The sequence below is a fragment of the Phyllobates terribilis genome, unplaced genomic scaffold (assembly GCF_046119375.1).
Source record: "Phyllobates terribilis strain yellow unplaced genomic scaffold, ASM4611937v1 Scaffold_1100__1_contigs__length_419211, whole genome shotgun sequence".
Taxonomy (NCBI): Eukaryota; Metazoa; Chordata; class Amphibia; order Anura; family Dendrobatidae; genus Phyllobates; species Phyllobates terribilis.
In genome coordinates, this window is record NW_027363860.1 from 314,244 (window position 1) to 320,631 (window position 6,388).

Below are 6,388 nucleotides of genomic sequence, written 5' to 3' on the forward strand. Positions count from 1 at the left end.
TCTGTCACCCGTGCATCTACAGGCGAACCTACAGCTCTCTTTCCTGTTATCTACCACGGCTCTGTCACCCGTGCATCTACAGGCGAACCTACAGCTCTCTTTCCTGTTATCTAGCTTAGTGGGAAAAATGCGGTTACTCAAATAGAACATTTCTTTCAGTCACTGGAATGGCTTAATAAGGCATAGTATTGGAGCTCACAGGACTGTGAGTGCAAATCCAACAGTCTTTTGCTAATGTACTCGTGTCCATGTCTTTTAAAAGTACTTGGTGATGTCTAATGAATTTATTATCTCAGTCATCATTCAGAACTTCATTTAATGTCTCTGCTAGAGGCAATGCCACCACTATCCCCATTAGAACTGGTAAAAAGGTCATCATTCTGCTGGTGGAGTGACTCGTTTACAGTGGCTGGCGTGTATCCAAGTGGATTTTCCCTGAAGCTTCACCGAAGTTGCTGTGGTCAGAAGAACTTGGAATGGCCCATCAAATCTTGGATCAAGGCTTTTTCTGACATGTCTTTTTAGGACCACCCAGTCTCCAGGCTTGAGATCATGTGCTCCAGACACTGATTCAGGGTCTGGAATGGAAGAATACACCTGTTTATCACACTGTTTAGGCGATTATGCAAGGCTGGCACATAGCTAGTCAGGCTGTCATTCTGCATCTGAAGTGACTGTGGGAAATATAACCCTGTTCTAGGTACTGAACCAAAAAGTATCTCATATGGATTGAGACCTGTTCTTATACTTGGAGTGTACCTTATTGAGAAAAGAGCTGGAGGCGAGCATTCGGTCCATGGTTTGCTGCTTTCCTCTTTTGACTTCTGAATCTTTAACTTTAATGTCCCATTCAGTCTTTCTACCTTCCCACTTCTATGTGGTGATAAGGTGTGTGTAAACCCTGCTCAATTCCCAAAGACTTTAAGATCTCTCTCATGATCTGTCCAGTGAAATGTGTACCTCTATCACTTTCAATCACTTCAGGAACCCAATATCTACATACCACCTCATTCATGAGTTTTTGAGCAGTAATCTTTACTGTCGCTTTCTGCACCGAATATGCCTCAGGCGAACCTGAAAAGAGATCAACACACACAAGCACGAACTCATATACCCCTACTCGTGGTAGTTGGATATAGTCAATCTGCAATCTCTGGAATGGTAGAGCGGACAAGGGGTGTGTTTCTGCGTGATCTTCACAGCTTTCCCTACGTTGTTGTGCACACTTCATACAAGACTGCGTGTGCCTGACCGCCTGGGTACTGGACCCTGGCGCCATCCATACCTTGTCTACCAAAGCACACATAGCTGTTTTTGACAAATGTGTTAGTCCATGGGTTACCTGGGCCGTCACTGAGTAAAGAGCTGGCGGCAGGCAGAGCTTACTGCCCTTTCTCCACAAACCTTCCTCAGTCAGCTGGGCTCCCTGCGTCTCCACTCCTTTTCCTGTTGTACCGCCTGTTTCTGCAGGGATTTAAGAATATCAGGAGTGACAGGTGCCACTGAGGTCACGGTCTGTACCACTGCTAAACTCTCAACTCTCGGCCTTTTTGCTGCTTCCTTGGCGGCAGTATCTGCACAAGCATTTTCTCTGGCTTCATTGGTGTCAGCTCGAGTGTGAGCTTTTATCTTCACCACGCCAAGCTTAGTTGGTAACAGGAGAGCCTTCATCAGGGCCCTTACGCTCTCTGTGGTTTACAGGTTTTTCTTGCGACTTTAGGCAAGATCTATTATCTACATACACATTGGCAGTCTTACCCTTTGCCGCTCTACACGCCTCAGTGAGTGCCCTCAGCTCTGCCTCCTGTGCCGATAGGTGAGGAGGGAGTGGTTCAGCTTTTATTACCTCATGTTGTGTGATCACAGCGTATCCAGTATAGAACCAACCAACATCTTGGCATTTGGATCCATCTACAAAAAAACTCAAAATTTGCATTAGCAATGGGTTCACCTGAGACATGTTCAAACCCTGCCATCTCTTGCTACATCAGAGCTACACAATCATGGGGTGTCTGTATTTCGCCTATTTCCTCCTCTGTCAGAGAACGTAAAAATAGTTCATTTTCCCCATCTTTCCCCCCTTTTTGAATCCAATGGCAGAAGCTTAACTGGATTCAAAACTGTACGTCGTTTGAGGTCTACATTTGGGGGAATGAGGGCACATCGAAGACAAAGTTGCTGGGTCATTGAAATGTGCCTAGGATGTACCTGACTGAGGACACCATGAATGTCATGTTGAGTGTATAGTGTGACCTTGTAATCAAGAACTATTTCTGTGGCCTTTTCAATCATGGCTTGAACCGCAGAAATGGCTGTAACACAAGAGGGTGCCCCCCTGGCACCAGGATCCAGCCTAGCTGAGTAGTAGGCCACTGGTCTTTGTAGTTGTCCGTGGCTTTGGGTAATGCAACCTACTGTATTGTGACCTTTCTTTCCTCTGTGAAATGTCTGGTGTATTGTGACATGCCATGTCCTAAGAAGACCACCTTCTGGTGATAAACCTGTGATTTCTTTTTATAGGCTTTACATGTACGTTCTGCTAAGGAACACAAAAGTGAGATAGACGACTCCTGACATGAGACTTGGTCAGAACAAAGTAATAAATCGTCCACATACTCTGAAGCATCACCACCTCCAAACATGGAGGAGTCAACAAATTTTCAAAATAAGAAAATATTGCAAAACTAGACATTATCGGTGAATTCTGAGCACCTTGTGATGGCACTGTCATCCATGTAAATTGTTTATGACCAAGGAAAAATAAATAAATAAAAACAAATAAATGCCGGCAGTCTGGGTGCAGAGGCACGGAAAAGAATGCATTTTGTAAGTAAATCACCATGAAATGCTTTGATGATTTCTCAAAGAAAAACACTAATTGCATACAGACCCGGCTGTCCAGTATATATTAAGGAAAAAATAAAAATTTAAAAATGTGTCTGGAGTTAATTTTAATCATTGAAATAGAACCTCTAAAATTTGAATTTCTGTCATAATTTCTATCTAGTGGTTTTCAATAATTAGGATGAAGGGAAAAAAGTCATTCCCAGCTATCTGCTATGTGAATGGGGGCTGCTGCATTCCTGTCTCCCCCCACCTTTTTCTATGGTAAAGAAAAAAAACTTACTCTCTTTGTTCTGCAAGTTTGGATCAACTCTTGCTCCACCCCTTTGGCTACTTGTAGCAAATCCTTTGGGTCCTTCCCCCTCCACTCTGGGCATGCTTTTACAAGTCCCTCTCTAATTGGTTTCTTTAACCCATCCACAAAAGCATCTCCCAATATAAGTATATTAAGAGTGTCCCCTGGAAAATATCCCATATCTGTCCAAGTCATCTGTAAACGGGCAAAATATTTTTCTACAGCTTCATCTTTTTCTTGAGTTATGTCATTTAATGATATAGATTGTCCTCTCTGTTTTGTCAATGCCCAACCCTGCAACATCTTACAATAGTCTTCCCATGACTCTAATGTCTGTAAATATTCTGTTCCACGTCTGTCAGTCAGATAGTCTTTTGACTGTCCGGTCTCTTGCTTTATAATATGTGCAGTCACATCTCCTCCTTTTGCGTCTACTAACGATTCTAAATCCTGCCATGTACAGTTGTATGTAACTTGTATCTGCTTAATTTGTCTAGAGAAAGGAACAGACTTCTCGTCAGGGTCAGGAAGTTGTTTCATCACCTTGTGAGGGGGGCCATGCCTCGTGTGTGGAGTACTGGTCGTTGCTATGTGAGAGTATCCTCTGTCAGTCCCCCCCTCTCACTGCTCTCCCCCCCCCCATCCCATGTAATTAGCTCTGGGGAAGGAGGTGTATTATCAGCTACCACATGCGTCTTTGTTATAACTCAATAGGAGCATTTGGGGAATTTAATGTAGATTTAGTTATCTTGCAATTTGAACAGATATTTTTCCATCCCAAATACTGTACATGTCCACCGTCCTGGTCCATTATAAGGAGGAGGTACTGCTAATTCTGTCTCATTAAGTCCGTTCAGTCCATTGTCAAAAGCACTCACACAATACTTTTACTTATAGTGGTTTTCTCACACTTTCTGCACTAATTACTTCCAGAGCCAACATTCTTTACCTGCTCAGCCTTCTCCCTGAACACATACGGACCAGACCACCCTGTGGGGAATTTCAGTCATTTCAGCATTCTTTTACTATCCATTATGGCATCCTTGCCTTCACGTTATCTGCACATTCTACTTTTTGCTGTCTTTCCACTGGGTTTCTGTCTCCATTTACTCGACAAGTTTCCCATACTTGCCTCAAAGTCAGTGCTAGCACAATATCAACAATAGGCACAAAGCCAAGCGTCCAATAGGCAGGCCACACAGACACACATCCTATTATTCTGTAGAGTAGTCCGTCACAAAGCCAGAAATACTACAATACAGCCCGTAAATGGTCCCTAAGATACCCCTCTGGTGAGATGATCAGTCTCATCAGCCAAACAAGATTCAGCAACACAACAATCCAACACAGCAATCCTCTAAGTATAAGTACCACTATATCACACTCATACACTGATCACATCACATGAACACAGTTCAAGAAGGCATAGGTAACTCTTCCCAGCTCTTGGACTAGACTATTAATTGCAAAAATAACTCACCCGGATTGGAGGTGACCAGCTCGCAGTAAAAGTGAAATACAATTGTAAGAATAAGCTTCTTACCTTATGCTGCAGCGTTTGAATTCACTTTTACTGGAGAGTCCTCCTCACTCTAGATCCGGATGGTATAATGCACGTCTAGTCCCGGGACTTTTCGGCACCAAATTCTGTGAGCGAAATACGCTCTCCTCTATGCCTTCCGAACTCCAAATTAATAAGATTTGTTTTACGAGCGCTCGGGAAATCAGTACAGCACAGCCAGGAATGGTGTACTAGAAAAAGACTTCTGCTTTATTAACACATGTGACACTTTAAATAGGGTCAGAGACAAAGGAATAGTTCCCTCTGACCTATGAACCAATAGTAACCATAGGGGAGTGAACAGTAACGTGAAACCTCACTGCCCCTCAGTGTTACCTGATGACCATTACATAAGAGTGAAGACAAAATGGATACCACAGACAAACAAGATGGATTCTTTTCTCTCACACTTTTATAATCCATCAATTTGATATAAGGATAGTCTATTAAAGTCCCAGATAACTCCTTTAAATCTCTAAACCTCTAACAGGAAAAATATATTTTTGTACCGTGTTAGCCAGTAGATAGAAAAATATTTAGTTTTGAGAGTCCTCAGTGGTTGATACCTTTTAATGGCTAACTGAAAAGATGGTAACAAATTGCAAGCTTTCCAGACTACTCAGGTTTCGTCATCAGGCATAGTATAACACAAAGTCTGAAGAGTCACATATTTATACACAGCAGGTCACAGAAATAATGTAATAGATGAGACAAGTGACATAAAGCAGAGTTATTACTATTGGAGAGAGATAAACACAGTTATGGCCATAAATATTGGAATAGTTCATAGATAAGGAGTGTGAAAGTTTTATTATCCTGTGATTGAGGTCTGGTCCAGGGTTGTGATGACCCCATAGGTCTGAGGACCACATTCCTTAGTTGATGTAGAATGCCATAAATCCATGCAACACATTCATTCATGCTCTGAAGGTGTCAAAGGTTGTCATGAGTTTATATTCCCAAAGTTTTCTGTCTCTCTGAAATTTTAAATTACCTTTTAATACCAGTAATTTCATGTCCTTGATGATGTGATCAGGGATACAAAAATGTTTGGCCACAGGTAGATCTATTCTTTTTTCGTGTATAAATATGTGACTCTTCAGATTCTGCCTGATGAAGAAACCTGAGTAGTCTGGAAAGCTTGCAATCTGTTACCATCTTTTCAGTTAGCCATTAAAAGGTATCAACCACTGCGGACTCTCAAATCTAAATATTTTTAAACCTCTAACAATAATTGGTGCATTCTTAAGATCAGGTTTTCTACAGCAGTGGTATAGAAATATCTGGTTGATAACTTGCTCTGTGTATTTCAGGAGCTGGCATCGCTTACATCCAGTATAGGTTCATGACTATTCAGTCTGAGCCATCGGAGAAGCGGTATATCATCAGCCAGAAAATCCTTCTCATCGTTGGATGGATCGTGTGCATTGGGACCGCGGTTAATGCTGTATATTCGGTTAGTTATTAGGTTTTATATAAAGTCTCCAGTAATACTCAGGACCTCAGGCTCAGTATAACACATACTATGGTGACTACCTGGAGTCCAGTATATTACAGTGGGGCGGACCTTGCTCTTATGTATTCTCACATCTCCAAGATGACCTTATTAATGACACTCATATTTCTTTTCGCAGGTGAAAACCAACCCTACAGCCCACAGGATCGGTGCAGGAATGGCTTTTTTTCTT